The following is a 16,204-nucleotide window of genomic DNA, read 5'->3' on the forward strand; positions in this document are numbered from 1 at the left end:
TTTAAATTGGCCAGTGAGCTCCTAAATCACCAGCCTGGCATGTCCTCTTCATACATTGTGGGGGACATTTAACAATTTTATTGCACAGCAAGGTAGTGCTAAATAGGGATGAACTCTGGTGTGTTTGGATCCTAGTCTAAACTCTACTACTTACTCCGCATTATATTCACATCATCCTCTGCCTCGGAGCCTCTATACTGGAACACAAGACTAAGATTCCAATACTAGAATCTACTTATCTGAGACCAGGGTTCAGAATGAGAGCCCTGCTTAAAGTGGTTGTGGGGTTGCTAAAGCTGGAGAAACACTCCCTGAGCACAAAAGACAATAAAGACTTCCATGTGATCTCATACCAACAGACTTAAGGATACAAACACGGGAACAGAAAATGAAATAGAATACATACATGATACCCCGGTTTTCTCCTGTTCTCTCTGCATTGATCTGAAGTATTCCACTATATTACGTAGCTTCCTGTTCTTCTTCAGACAAGTCCTCTTTGGGTACTTTCCTCTGCATTCAGGACAGGTATAAGATCTACCCCCTTCCTGGGTGTCTAGTGCCTTCACTATGCAGTCATGGCAGAAGTAGTGACCACATCTCAATGATACGGGATCCATGTAAATTTCCAGACAGATACCACAAGTCAGTTCTTCTCTCATAGCAGCAGACGCCATACTAAACAGAGCAAAATGAAAGTGAAAGAAATCTCAGGAATAGGTGACTTCTCAAGGACTCCAGATGGTGTCAATACTGAGCCACTGGCCTGAAATAAGCAGAGAGGTAGAAAAAATGACAGCACCTGATCCGCATTCTTGTCTTGGGTTGGTGATTCTTTACTTCTGACCTTCAGCCAGCAGTAAACTTGTACAAATACGGGTAGATAAGCGTTGCCTTATTGGATATTCAAACGCATAAGTGCAACACAACGTGTAAACAAATATCACTATAAAAAGTCCATCATATCAAAAGTACATTAATATCAGTGCCAGTGTGCTGTTCTCCATACAATTAGTGGCAAATTCACATGCTGTGCTCCCCACCAATGATCCCACTCACTCACCGACTTCAGCGGACTCTTAGACTTGGACTCTAAAGCACTTAGTGGGAAATTCTGGCTCTGCTGGGGCTTGTAGTGCTCCTTGATTCAGACGATATCTTAGAATGTAAGCTCCAAGGAGCAGGGCCCCCCTAACCCTCTTGTATTGAACTGTATTGTTGCTGTATTGTCTCCCGTTATATTGTAAAGCGCTGAGCAAACTGTTGGCTATATAATAATAATAATATAATCTCCACATATTTATTTATTTCAGGTACTTATACAGCACTATCAATTTACACAGCACTTTACATATATATTGTACATTCACATCAGTCGCTAACCCTCAAGGGGCGTACAATCTAAGGTCCCTAACTCACATTCATACATACACACACTAGGGCCAATTTAGACAGGAACCAATTAACCTACCAGCATGAGTGGCGGACCAATGGACTGTAGAGCCTGTGCAAGAGTTTGGAGTGGAGAACTAAGAGAGGAGAAGGAATAAGGAGTTTGCCAGGAGGGATATACCACTGAGGTGGAAACAGCTCTGCGGCCCTGTGAGGGTCAAGGAGGGGAGGTGAGCAGGCATTGCTGCCATTTGGAGGATTCATTTTACACCTAGAAGTGGAGAACACGAGTGGTTTTAAAAGCACAGAGTCACATGCATGGACATTTTATCACCTATGATGTATATATAATGTGTGTAAATTAGGCACGATATTTTAGTGGTTAATTGATATATTATATGAGTTTTTATTCACTTGTATATTCACTCTTAATTTGATTTGTGGAGTCCTTTTGATTATATGCCCTGCAAAATAGTATCTTTCACAGTGTGTGTTAATTCACCAATTTAATAAGTTTGGTTGCACCATTTTTCTTCCTCCACTAGAGGGAGATATTAGCGTATATTATATAGAGTTGTCACATATTATTATATTTATTATAATTTTTGAAGGCACTTTTTATTTTATATTAATTTTTATGTAATGTAAGCGCTTCACTATTTTTCTTTATTTATTGTTGCTGTATTGTCTCCCGTTATATTGTAAAGCGCTGAGCAAACTGTTGGCGCTATATAAATCCTGTATAATAATAATAATATAATCTCCACATATTTATTTATTCCAGGTATTTATATAGTGCCATCAATTTACACAGCGCTTTACATATATATTGTACATTCACATCAGTCGCTAACCCTCAAGGGGCGTACAATCTAAGGTCCCTAACTCACATTCATACATACACATACTAGGGACAATTTAGTCAGGAGCCAATTAACCTACCAGCATGTCTTTGGAGTGTGGGAGGAAACCGGAGTACCCGGAGGAAACCCAAGCAGGCACAGGGAGAACATGCAAACTCCAGGCAAGTGGTGCTGTGGTTTGGATTTGAACCAACGACCCTGTACTGCCAGGTGGAAGTGCTAACATTTTAGCCACTGTGCTGCCCAACATATACCAGGATGTCCTGGTTTGCACAATCACAGGTAATGGATGCTCATGTATGGAAAATAAAGGATGGGGGCCATGTAGTGTAATTTATGAAAAGCGACATGTTTACTTACTTTCCCTCACCCCACCCACCTTGCTTAAAGTGGAACTCCACTTTCTCAACATTGATTATTTTAATTTTTTTGCTGCCAGCAAATGAGGTCATACATCCCAGGAGTCTTCGGGAGGGGAGGAGGGGTTTTCTCAGCTAAGCACACCTTCCTGCCTGTATCCCTGAGCTAAGGGCAGATAAATTCCAGGAAGTGAATGTTACATGAATCATCTGCCCTTACTCAAGATGGCAGCAGCCAGAAACGCTAGGGAGTTGTTTTTCAAAGTGATTTATAAAAGGACAATAAACCATGGAGACATGGCTTGATGGGGGAGTTTGCTTTGCATAATAAAAATGAATTAAATAGCGATCTTGGTTTGTGGTGCTCAAATGCAGTGTAGTTCCACTTTAACTTAAAGGAATATTTTACTGAAATGAAACAGAATATAGACAGATAGCTAACACTTTGTCTGAGCCTACCTTGAAGAAGAATTTCATTAAAGTGCTTCTAAACGCAAAACCTTTTTTACCATTAAAGTTAAAAAAGTACTGCAATACCTGTCCTAGCCCCCCTGTCCCTAAACATCTAGCTGGCTCATCTCACCAATCCCGTGCTGTCTTGGCTGCAGCACTGCCCCTCCACTTCCTGGGTTCAAAGGCTCCTACTGCTGTCATCAAACTTCTGAGGAGGGAGCACAGATGTGGCTTACCAGTGATGTGTGTGTCTATGGATGCATACAGCCTTGCTCGGAACCGCTGCTGCACGGGTGCCCCCTTAGCACACGGCTTACTGAAGGGGCACCCAGAGGAAAGGGGAGCAGACAGCACTGGCAGGGGACCCCAAAAGAGGAGTTAAGGAGCCGCTCTGTGCAATATCACAGAATATCCTTCTACAGAGCAGGGAAGTATAACATCTTTTTTTATTTTAAAGCAAAAAAAGTATCCTTTAGTATTGGTTTAAAATAGTTACAAACTACACAGCAATGAGCAACTTTTGAGAAAATAAACACTTTATGCATAATTACTGTATGTAAAACATAACATAGCATATCAGGTCTATGTGACGCTCTAAACCAGTGGTTCTCAACCTGTGGGTCGCGCCCCCTTTGGGGGTCAAACGACCCTTTCACAGGGGTCCCCTAAGACCATCAGAAAACACATATTTCCGATGTGTAAAGAGCAGCTACTGTGTAGAAAGCAGCTGCTGTGTTGAAAGCAGCAGTATTGGAGGTAAAACGACACTCATGAATTATAATTACTGGATAAATAATTTTATGGTTGGGGGTCAACACAACATGAGGAACTGTATTAAAGGGTCACGGCATTAGGAAGGTTGAGAACCACTGCTCTAAACCGTATATAGAGCATAGCGGTCAGGACTATGCAATGTACATAGCAGTGCTGGAGAATGTACTTACATTTCTGGTCAATGGCAGAACAAATACCCCAGCATCAGTGGAAGGAAGAAGCCTCAGCAGCAGTGGTCAGTAGGGGAAAATGCCTTAGCTTCAGTGGTTAGAAACAAATACTTGTGGTTAGTGGGAGGCTGAATATCTGGCATCATTGTCTGGTGGAAGAAGAATGCCCTGACTTTGGTGGTCAGTAGGAAGAAGATTGCCCTGGCGAACATGAGCAAATTAGTTTTTTTTTCAAAGTGTAAAATCTTCAGATCCCCCTTTACATTGGTGGTCAGTATGAGGGCTTTCTACCCCGACCACCAATGTAATCTGAGCATTACAATGACCACCAATATAATGGAACATTTACATTAACCACCAATGTAATGGAGCAATTACGCTGACCACAGAAAAAAAATGGAGAGTTCTACATTGACTTAAAATTTAAAGACGATCCTACACTGCCCCGACCTCCTTTCATCCACTGATCACCTCTGCACCCCCTCCACCTGCTGGTCAATTCTTCCCCCACCTCCATCCTCTGGTTACCTCTCCACCTCTTTCCTTAATCCACTGGTCACCTCTTTACCCACCTCCCATCATCTACTGGTCACCTCTGCACCCCCTCCATCCACTGGTCATCTCTGCACCCTCTCCATCCGCTGGTCACTGCTGTACCTCCTTCCTTCTCTGCTTACCTTTGCACCCCTTTTCCATCCATTGGTCACCTCTACCCCCACCTCCATTCACCAGCAATCTCTGCATCCCTTACCTTCATACGTTGGTCATCTCTGCAACCCCCCCCCTCTTCTATCCACTGGTCACCTCTGCATCCTTCCTCTATTGGTCATTTCTGTACCACCCTCCATCCACTGGTCACCACTGCACCCCCCATATCACCTCCATTGCTCACCTCTGCAGCCACTCCCTTCCTCTGTTCACCTCTACACCCCTCCCTCCATACACACTATATTGCCAAAAGTATTGAGACACCCCTCCAAATCATTGGATTTAGCTGTTCCAATCATTTCCATGGCCATAGGTGTATAAAATCAAGCACCTAGGCATGCAGACTGCTTCTACAAACATTTGTGAAAGAATGGGTCGCTCTCAGGAACTCAGTGAATTCAAGTGTGGTACCGTGATAGGTTGCCACCCGTGCAATAAGTCCATCCGTGACATTTCCTTGCTACTAAATATTCCACGGTCAACTGTTAGTGGTATTGTAACAAAGTGGTAACAACAGCAATTAAGCCATGTAAAATCACAGAGCGGGGTCAGTGCATGCTGAAGCGCACAGTGCGCAAAGTCACCAACTGTCTGCAGAGTCAATAGCTAAAGGCTGCCTTCATATTAGTTCAACAACAGTGTGTAGAGAGCTTCATGGAATGGGTTTCCATGGCTGAGCAGCTGCATCCAAGCTTTACATCACTAAGCGCAATGCAAAGCATCGGATACAGTGGTGTAAAGCATGCCGCCACTGAACTCTAGAGAAGTGAAGATGTGTTCTCTGGAGTGACCAATCACGCTTCTCTGTCTGGCAATCCGATGGGTTTGGCGGTTGCCATGAGACTGGTATTTGGCAAACTGCATTGTGCCAAGTGTAAAGTTTGGTGGAGGGGGGATTATGGTGTGAGGTTGTTTTTCACGGGTTTGGCTTGGCCCCTTAATTCCAGTGAAGGTAACTCTTAAGGCGTCAGCATACCAAGACATTTTGGACAATTTCCTGCTCCCAACTTTGTGGGAACAGTTTGTGGATGACCCCTTCCTGTTCCAACATGACTGCGCACCAGTGCACAAAGCAAGGTCCATAAAGACATGGATGAGTGAGTTTGGGGTGGAAGGTATTGACTGGCCTGCACAGAGTCTTGACCTTTGGGATGAATTAGAGCGGAGACTGTGAGCCAGGCCTTCTCGTTCGACATCAGTGCCTGATCTAACAAATGTGCTTCTGGCAGAATGGTCAAACATTCCCATAGACACCCTCCTAAATCTCGTGGACAGCAGAAGAGTTGAAGCTGTAAAGGTCGGGGCCAACTAAATATTGAACCCTATGGACTAAGACTGGGATGCCATTAAAGTTCATGTGCGTGTAAAGGCAGGCCGAACAATACTTTTGACAATATAGTGTATATGGGAGTGGCCTCATAATTATTTTGAGGGGTATTTTATGTGGTGGAGGGGAGGGAGGAGAGTGGACACACGTCCACTCTCCTCCCCTTCTTGCTGTGACCCAGAAAACTATGTGTATGACATCTTTTCCAGGTCACTTGTCACTTTCGTTGGCTAGCAGAGTCGGGAAGGAATGTATTGCAGTGCGATTTGCATTGCAGTACACTCAGTGAAGTACAGAGGAGACATCTTTTAGACTGAGAACCTGTCACCTAAAAATCATCAGCAGGTAAGTAACTTCAGTGCAGAAGAGACAAAGCATGTCTTTTCTGCATTAAACTTCCTGCCTGTTTGCCCATTTTTATTATTTTAGCTAAAGTACCACTTTATTGACTGTAGGCATGTGGCCCTTTCATATATGATGTGTGGCCCTCAGACCTTAGTGGTCTATAGTGGAAACATCGATTGGGGCAATAGAATTGATGTTTACTAGTTTCATGTAACGTGTTCCCTGTTTTCTATTGTCTTCAAAAGCACACCCCCAGCCCAAAATGTGGCACGTCTACACTCTCTAGCCCTCATTTTCATCTATTAAAGTCTGAAGTCTCCGACAGTCCACTCAAGCATTACATATATTGAACAGTATGTGCGGTCCTTTGGTGATGTCAGGGGCCACATTTGATGCCCCCTTTATCTCATACGTTGACAACCACTGATCTAAAGTGACTAGAGATGAGCGAATCGAAGTATCCGAAGTGGAATTCGAGTCGAATATCGGAAAAATTTCGATTCGTGCCGAATCCGAAAAACAGCCTAATTCGGACGCGCGAATCGAAATTTTTCCGAAAATGGCGGCTGACATGTGCGACGACGGAGCGGGGATGTCGGGGAAGGCGCGCAGACAAGGCGCGCTGCCCCATAATGCATTCCTCAACGACATGTGATCGCATCAGCCAATCAGCAGCCAGCCAGCCAGCACTGTGTAATGGTCGAGGTATATATAGCGGCCATTTTGGAAATCTTCATTTGCCTGCAGTCATTGAACAGAGGCAGACCGCTCTGTACTAGGGACAGGGACAGAGTTAGGGCCACAGAAACGAGAATTGGGGACAGAGAGAAGTTACTTAGGGACAGAGAACCATTACTCAGGGACACAGTCTTGTTAATGAGGGCCACAGAATCGTTATTTAGGGACAAAGAAACGCTAGTTAGGGCCACAGAATTCATACTCAGGGACAGACAGAATTTTCACTCAGTGCCAGAGAATTGTTACTTAGGGCCACAGAAACGTTATTAGGGCCACAGAATTTTTACTCAGGGACAGACAGAATTGTTACTGAGTGCCAGAGAATTGTTACTCAGGGACAGACAGAATTGTTACTGAGTGCCAGAGAATTCTTACTCAGGGCCACAGAATTCATTCTCAGGGACAGACAGAATTGTTACTCAGGGACAGACAGAATTGTTACTGAGTGCCAGAGAATTGTTACTCAGGGACAGACAGAATTGTTACTGAGTGCCAGAGAATTGTTACTCAGGGACAGACAGAATTGTTACTGAGTGCCAGAGAATTGTTACTCAGGGACAGACAGAATTGTTACTGAGTGCCAGAGAATTGTTACTCAGGGACAGACAGAATTGTTACTGAGTGCCAGAGAATTGTTACTCGCACAGACACAAAATTGTTATTGCACAGACACAGAATTGTTACTCGCACAGACAGAATTGTTACTCAGGGCCACAGAATTCATACTCAGGGACAGACAGAATTGTTACTGAGTGCCAGAGAATTGTTACTCAGGGACAGACAGAATTGTTACTGAGTGCCAGAGAATTGTTACTCAGGGACAGACAGAATTGTTACTGAGTGCCAGAGAATTGTTACTCAGGGACAGACAGAATTGTTACTGAGTGCCAGAGAATTCTTACTCAGGGCCACAGAATTCATTCTCAGGGACAGACAGAATTGTTACTCAGGGACAGACAGAATTGTTACTGAGTGCCAGAGAATTCTTACTCAGGGACAGACAGAATTGTTACTGAGTGCCAGAGAATTGTTACTCAGGGACAGACAGAATTGTTACTGAGTGCCAGAGAATTGTTACTCAGGGACAGACAGAATTGTTACTGAGTGCCAGAGAATTGTTACTCGCACAGACACAAAATTGTTATTGCACAGACACAGAATTGTTACTCGCACAGACAGAATTGTTACTCAGGGCCACAGAATTCATACTCAGGGACAGACAGAATTGTTACTGAGTGCCAGAGAATTGTTACTCAGGGACAGACAGAATTGTTACTGAGTGCCAGAGAATTGTTACTCAGGGACAGACAGAATTGTTACTGAGTGCCAGAGAATTGTTACTCAGGGACAGACAGAATTGTTACTGAGTGCCAGAGAATTGTTACTCGCACAGACACAAAATTGTTACTTGCACAGACACAGAATTGTTACTCGCACAGACACAGAATTGTTACTCAGGGCCACAGAATTCATACTCAGGGACAGACAGAATTGTTACTGAGTGCCAGAGAATTGTTACTCAGGGACAGACAGAATTGTTACTGAGTGCCAGAGAATTGTTACTCAGGGACAGACAGAATTGTTACTGAGTGCCAGAGAATTGTTACTCGCACAGACACAAAATTGTTACTTGCACAGACACAGAATTGTTACTCGCACAGACACAGAATTATTACTCAGGGCCACAGAATTCATACTCAGGGACAGACAGAATTGTTACTGAGTGCCAGAGAATTGTTACTCAGGGACAGACAGAATTGTTACTGAGTGCCAGAGAATTGTTACTCAGGGACAGACAGAATTGTTACTGAGTGCCAGAGAATTGTTACTCGCACAGACACAAAATTGTTACTTGCACAGACACAGAATTGTTACTCGCACAGACACAGAATTGTTACTGAGTGCCAGAGAATTGTTACTCAGGGACAGACAGAATTGTTACTGAGTGCCAGAGAATTGTTACTCAGGGACAGACAGAATTGTTACTGAGTGCCAGAGAATTGTTACTCAGGGACAGACAGAATTGTTACTGAGTGCCAGAGAATTGTTACTCGCACAGACACAAAATTGTTACTTGCACAGACACAGAATTGTTACTCGCACAGACACAGAATTGTTACTCAGGGCCACAGAATTCATACTCAGGGACAGACAGAATTGTTACTGAGTGCCAGAGAATTGTTACTCAGGGACAGACAGAATTGTTACTGAGTGCCAGAGAATTGTTACTCAGGGACAGACAGAATTGTTACTGAGTGCCAGAGAATTGTTACTCGCACAGACACAAAATTGTTACTTGCACAGACACAGAATTGTTACTCGCACAGACACAGAATTGTTACTCAGGGCCACAGAATTCATACTCAGGGACAGACAGAATTGTTACTGAGTGCCAGAGAATTGTTACTTAGGGACAGACAGAATTGTTACTGAGTGCCAGAGAATTGTTACTCAGGGACAGACAGAATTGTTACTGAGTGCCAGAGAATTGTTACTCGCACAGACACAAAATTGTTACTTGCACAGACACAGAATTGTTACTCGCACAGACACAGAATTGTTACTCAGGGCCACAGAATTCATACTCAGGGACAGACAGAATTGTTACTGAGTGCCAGAGAATTGTTACTCAGGGACAGACAGAATTGTTACTGAGTGCCAGAGAATTGTTACTCAGGGACAGACAGAATTGTTACTGAGTGCCAGAGAATTGTTACTCGCACAGACACAAAATTGTTACTTGCACAGACACAGAATTGTTACTCGCACAGACACAGAATTGTTACTCGCACAGACACAGAATTGTTACTCAGGGCCACAGAATTCATACTCAGGGACAGACAGAATTGTTACTGAGTGCCAGAGAATTGTTACTCAGGGACACCTAATCGTTGAATTAAATAGTATGTCAGACAACATGCAGAGGAGTGGCAGAGGAGGCAATGTTTTAGGAGCGAGCAGACGTGGCAGCAGAGGAAGGGGTCGAGGCAGCAGTATTCGCAGCCAGAGGCCAGTGCTCCCGGTGTCATCCAGCGGTCGTGTCTCCACCGACAACCCTGCCGTCATTGATTGGTTGGCTCGGTCGTCTTCCTCTTCCCAGGTCACCTCTGACACCTACAGCCAACGGTCGGTGGGTACGTCAGACACAACCGTTAGTTGGCATGGCCCGGGAGCAAGCCCACTGAAATCACGTGTCCTCTACCTGCCCCTGTCCTTTGCTGTTCCCTCACCAAGCGAAGTATCGCATGCTGTGGGCTCAGCCCCACTGTACAGTGAGGAAGAGCTAACAGAGGGCGGTCAGGAACGGGGGGAGACATCGGCCTTTTCAGCAGCCAAGCGAACAAGTACTGGCGAGGAGAGTGGCTCGGTAGCCGGTCTAGAGACAGGTCTGTCTCCTGACCCAGACGCAGCCGAGGGGGCTAGTAGTGAGGCGGAGACCCTACTTGATGATGAGGAGGTTGATCGCACTTGGCAGCCTCGTCGTCATCAGGCAATTTCTTCCGCATCATCAGGAGAAGAGGGTGGCAGCTTGGCAGCGAGCAAAACAGTCGGTGGGTTGCCCAGGAGACAGCAGCAGGGTCGCATCAGTGTCAGTGGAGCCAAACGTCCACGGAGTAGAGCACCAGCTCCACTGCAGCCTACCACCACGGCCAGTAGTGGTGCCGGTGCGCACGGAGGAAGTAGCAGTCAGCCAGTGAAGAGTAGCGGGGGCAAAGTTTCCTACTCGGTGGTGTGGCAATTTTTCCTCAAGCCGCCCGAGGAAGTAAACGTAGCCGTATGTCGACTATGTGGCCAGAAATGCAAGCGTGGCCAGGGGGCCCATGTTGGGACTACAGCGTTGCGTCAGCATATGCAGCGTCACCATTCGGTGGCCTGGGAAAACCGTGATAAACATACGGCGGTTCTGCCTGCCCCAGCCCCCGCTCCATCACCCGCTCCGTTACTTGCTCCGTCACCCGACGTCGTCAATCGCCCTCTATCAGCCAGTCAAGGCTCCAACACCTCTGCTGAGGGGAGTTGTCGCTCGTTGGCATCTTCCGCTCGTTCAGATGCTCCTTCTCCTGCTACTCCTCTTCTCGGATTCCGTCAACAGTCTTTCTTGGAATCCGTATCCAAGAGACAACAGTTTGCGAGCACGCACCCGACGGTGCAAAAGCTGAACGTCCTCCTGTCCAAGTTGCTGGTGCTGCAGTCCCTCCCTTTCCAACTGGTGGACTCAGCACCTTTCCGAGAAATGATGGCTTGTGCCGCGCCGCGGTGGAGAGTGCCAAGCCGTCATTTCTTTGCCCAAAAGGCAGTGCCAGCCCTGCATTCACATGTAGAAGAGATGGTGGGCCAGTCTTTGAGCATGTCGGTCTCTGCCAAAGTGCACGGCAGCGCCGACGTGTGGAGCTGTAACTACGGTCAGGGACAGTACATGTCATTTACGGCCCACTGGGTGAACGTGGTGCCGGCACAGCCGCACCAGCAACTTGGACAGGTCACGAAGCTTTTGCCTCCACGTTTGCACGTCCTTGGTCCAGCAAGCATGTCCGCCTCTACCACCTCTTTTTCCGCCGTGTCCTCAGCCGCCACCCCCGTGCCAAGTCCCATTACCCGACCGGCATATCACATGTGCAGGGCGCAACGGTGTCACGCTGTGCTGCACCTGGTATGCCTTGGCGAACGTAGTCACACAGGGGAGGAACTGCTGAGTGTAATGAACAGAGAAATCGACAGATGGCTGTCTCCGCGCAAACTAAAAATCGGAACCATGTTGACTGACAACGGAAAGAACATGGTGTCTGCTCTGCGTCAAGGAAGGTTGTGCCATGCGCCATGCATGGCTCACGTGTTCAATCTGGTTGTCAAGCGGTTCCTAAAATCCACCATCCCACTGCAAGACATCCTTAAAATGTCACGTAAACTGTGCATGCATTTCAGCCATTCCTACACCGCAAAGAACACCCTCATTGAGCTGCAGCGGCAGAACGGAATTCCACAGCATCGCCTGATCTGCGACGTTGCAACAAGGTGGAATTCAACCCTACACATGTTAGACCGCCTTTACGAGCAGCGAAAGGCCATCACCGATTTCCTGATGTTACAAGCGGATAAAGGTACTCCCCTGTGTAACTTAGATGTCAGCCATTGGCAGCTCATGCGTGACACCTGCCGCTTGCTCAGGCCCTTTGAGGAGGCCACGCTATTCGTGAGTCGGCAGGACTATGGGATGAACGACGTCATTCCTCTGTTGCACGTCCTGGAACAAATGCTGTTAACAATGGCTGGTCAGGGTGCGGTAGACGTGGCGCACAGATCTCAACGCCACATGACCCCTGTGGGGGCAGGACAGGAAGAAGAGGAGGAGGTAGAGGAGGACATTTGTGCTCAGGAATTATTGAGTGAAATGGGTGGTTTTTCCACTCAGCGGACAGGAGTGGAGGAGCAGGAGCATCTGGTAGAGGAGGAGGAGGAGGAGACAGAGGACCCAGACGCACCGTGGCAGTATGCTGTGGAGATGGAGGCAGGGAGTCCCTCGCATTCCTTGGCACAAATGGCCCATAGCATGCTCGGTTGCTTGCGTAGCGACAGCCGAATAATAACCATCAGACAGAGGGATGACTTTTGGCTGTCCACCTTGTTGGACCCTCGCTACCGGTCCAAAATGGTGGCCTTTTTCACACCTGCTGAGAGGGAGGCCAAAATTACGTACTATAAAAACCACCTATGTAGTCAGTTGGTCTCTGCCTTTGTGCGCCAACGTCCATCCTCAGACACTGTGGGCCCTGTGCGCTCGCGTTCCGCTGGCATGGCAGCAGGGGAGGGGTGGGGTGGTAGGAGCAGTGGCAGCTCCACCAGCAGCGGCTGCCTCAGTCTGCAGTCGATGATGAGTAGCTTTCTTCACCAGCGCAGTGAGGAAACTACTAACCAGCCGCAGCAGCAGCAGCAGCATCAGGTGGACCTGGAGCAGGAGCTCAAACAACAGGCTTGGGCCTACTTGGACAGCACCCTGCCAACCGAGGTAGACAATCCCCTTGACTACTGGGCAACGAAACTTGACCTTTGGCCCCAACTAGCTGAATTTGCCCTTGAAAGGCTGTCATGCCCGGCCAGTAGCGTGGCATCGGAGCGCGTGTTTAGTGCGGCAGGAGGTATTGTAACTCCGCGGAGGACACGACTGTCCACCCAAAGTGTGGAGAGACTCACGTTTGTGAAAATGAATCAGGCGTGGATTAGTCTGGATTTCAAACCACCAGTTCCTGACACAACTGACTAAATCCGCCATGAATCATGCCTCAAACATGTGCCACTTTCAGGTCTCCTCACACTGCTGGTGTGTTTAATTTTTTGACATAGGGTGCTGGCAGATTACGGGCCTCCTATAGCTGCTGCCAGGCCCCTAATCTGCCATAGGCCCCTATATACCGCCTCCTCATGCTGCTGCTAGGTCCAGAGTCTCTCATGGGTCCCTGTACGGCCTCCCATTGCTGCTGTCTCCATCGCCACACTCTGCTGCCATGTGCCACTTTCAGGTCTCTTCACACTGCTGGTGTGTTTAATTTTTTGACATAGGGTGCAGGCAGATTACGGGCCTCACATAGCTGCTGCCAGGCCCCTAATCTGCCATGGGCCCCTATATACCGCCTCCTCATGCTGCTGCCAAGTCCAGAGTCTCTCATGGGTCCCTGTACGGCCTCCCATTGCTGCTGTCTCCATCGCCACACTCTGCTGCCATGTGCCACTTTCAGGTCTCTTCACACTGCTGGTGTGTTAAATTTTTTGACATAGGGTGCAGGCAGATTACGGGCCTCACATAGCTGCTGCCAGGCCCCTAATCTGCCATGGGCCCCTATAAACCGCCTCCTCATGCTGCTGCCAAGTCTAGAGTCTCTCATGGGTCCCTGTACGGCCTCCCATTGCTGCTGTCTCCATCGCCACACTCTGCTGCCATGTGCCACTTTCAGGTCTCTTCACACTGCTGGTGTGTTTAATTTTTTGACATAGGGTGCAGGCAGATTACGGGCCTCACATAGCTGCTGCCAGGCCCCTAATCTGCCATGGGCCCCTATATACCGCCTCCTCATGCTGCTGCCAAGTCTAGAGTCTCTCATGGGTCCCTGTACGGCCTCCCATTGCTGCTGTCTCCATCGCCACACTCTGCTGCCATGTGCCACTTTCAGGTCTCTTCACACTGCTGGTGTGTTTAATTTTTTGACATAGGGTGCAGGCAGATTACGGGCCTCACATAGCTGCTGCCAGGCCCCTAATCTGCCATGGGCCCCTATATACCGCCTCCTCATGCTGCTGCCAAGTCCAGAGTCTCTCATGGGTCCCTGTACGGCCTCCCATTGCTGCTGTCTCCATCGCCACACTCTGCTGCCATGTGCCACTTTCAGGTCTCTTCACACTGCTGGTGTGTTTAATTTTTTGACATAGGGTGCAGGCAGATTACGGGCCTCACATAGCTGCTGCCAGGCCCCTAATCTGCCATGGGCCCCTATATACCACCTCCTCATGCTGCTGCCAAGTCCAGAGTCTCTCATGGGTCCCTGTACGGCCTCCCATTGCTGCTGTCTCCATCGCCACACTCTGCTGCCATGTGCCACTTTCAGGTCTCTTCACACTGCTGGTGTGTTTAATTTTTTGACATAGGGTGCAGGCAGATTACGGGCCTCACATAGCTGCTGCCAGGCCCCTAATCTGCCATGGGCCCCTATATACCGCCTCCTCATGCTGCTGCCAAGTCCAGAGTCTCTCATGGGTCCCTGTACGGCCTCCCATTGCTGCTGTCTCCATCGCCACACTCTGCTGCCATGTGCCACTTTCAGGTCTCTTCACACTGCTGGTGTGTTAAATTTTTTGACATAGGGTGCTTGCAGATTACGGGCCTCCCATTGCTGCTGCCAGACATGTAATCTGCCATGGGCCCCCGTACCGACTCCTCATGCTGTGACGTTGCAACAAGGTGTAATTCAACCCTACATATGTTAGACCGCCTTTACGAACAGCTAAAGGCCATCACAGATTTCCTGATGTTAAAAGCGGATAAAGGTACTCCCTGTGTAACTTAGATGTCAGCCATTGTCAGCTCATGTGTGACACCTGCGCTTGCTCAGGCCCTTTGAGGAGGCCACGCTATTCGTGAGTCGGCAGGACTATGGGATGAATGAGGTCAAATCGGCCATGGGCCCCCGTACCGCCTGTTCACGCTGATGCTGGTCCCACAGTGTGACCTGGGTCCCTGTACGGCCTCCCATTGCTTCCACTCTGCCATGTACCTCTTTGAAATCTCCTCACACTCCTGCGGTTGTCCATTTTGTCATAGGTTGCTGGCAGATTAGCGGCCTTCCATAGGTGCCGCCAGGCCCCATATCGACCATGGGCCCCCGTACCTCCTGGTCACGCTGCTGCTGAGCCCACAGTGTGACCTGGGTCCCTGTACGGCCTCCCATTGCTTCCACTCTGCCATGTGCCACTTTGAAATCTCCTCACACTCCTGCGGTTGTCCATTTTGTCATAGGTTGCTGGCAGATTACAGGCCTTCCATAGGTGCCACCAAGCCCCATATCGGCCATGGGCCCCCGTACCGCCTGGTCACGCTGCTGCTGGGCCCACAGTGTGACCTGGGTCCCTGTACCGCCTCCCATTGCTCCCACTCTGCCATGTGCCACTTTCAGGTCTCCTCACGCTCCTGCTGGTTTCCATTTTGTCATAGGTTGCTGTATGGCCTCCCATTGCTGCTGCCTCCACCGCCACACTGTGGCTCCAAACACTGGTTTTGGCCCCGTGACTGGCCAAAGGAGTGAAGTGTGCAGTGATTCTAAGATCGACGGCACTCATCTGCATGTCATACTGACAGACAGTATTATTTCTCTTCCCCAGCAGACTCCAAGGGCATTTAAATTAAAGGTACAGTGTTCTGCACTAATATTAAGTCTCTCTGAAGCCTAGAAACACCCTTTTTTAAGTTAAATTCACAGCGAATTTATTCGACTCGAATCGAATATTGTCCACGAATTCGCCGAATCAGTCGAATCGAATTTTTCATTTCTTCGCTCATCTCTAAAAGTGACTATAGATCTTTCCATAGGG

Source organism: Staurois parvus, unplaced genomic scaffold (genome assembly GCF_062004578.1).
Source record: "Staurois parvus isolate SC_StPar_1 unplaced genomic scaffold, SC_StPar_1.0 ptg000018l, whole genome shotgun sequence".
Lineage (NCBI taxonomy): Eukaryota > Metazoa > Chordata > Amphibia > Anura > Ranidae > Staurois > Staurois parvus.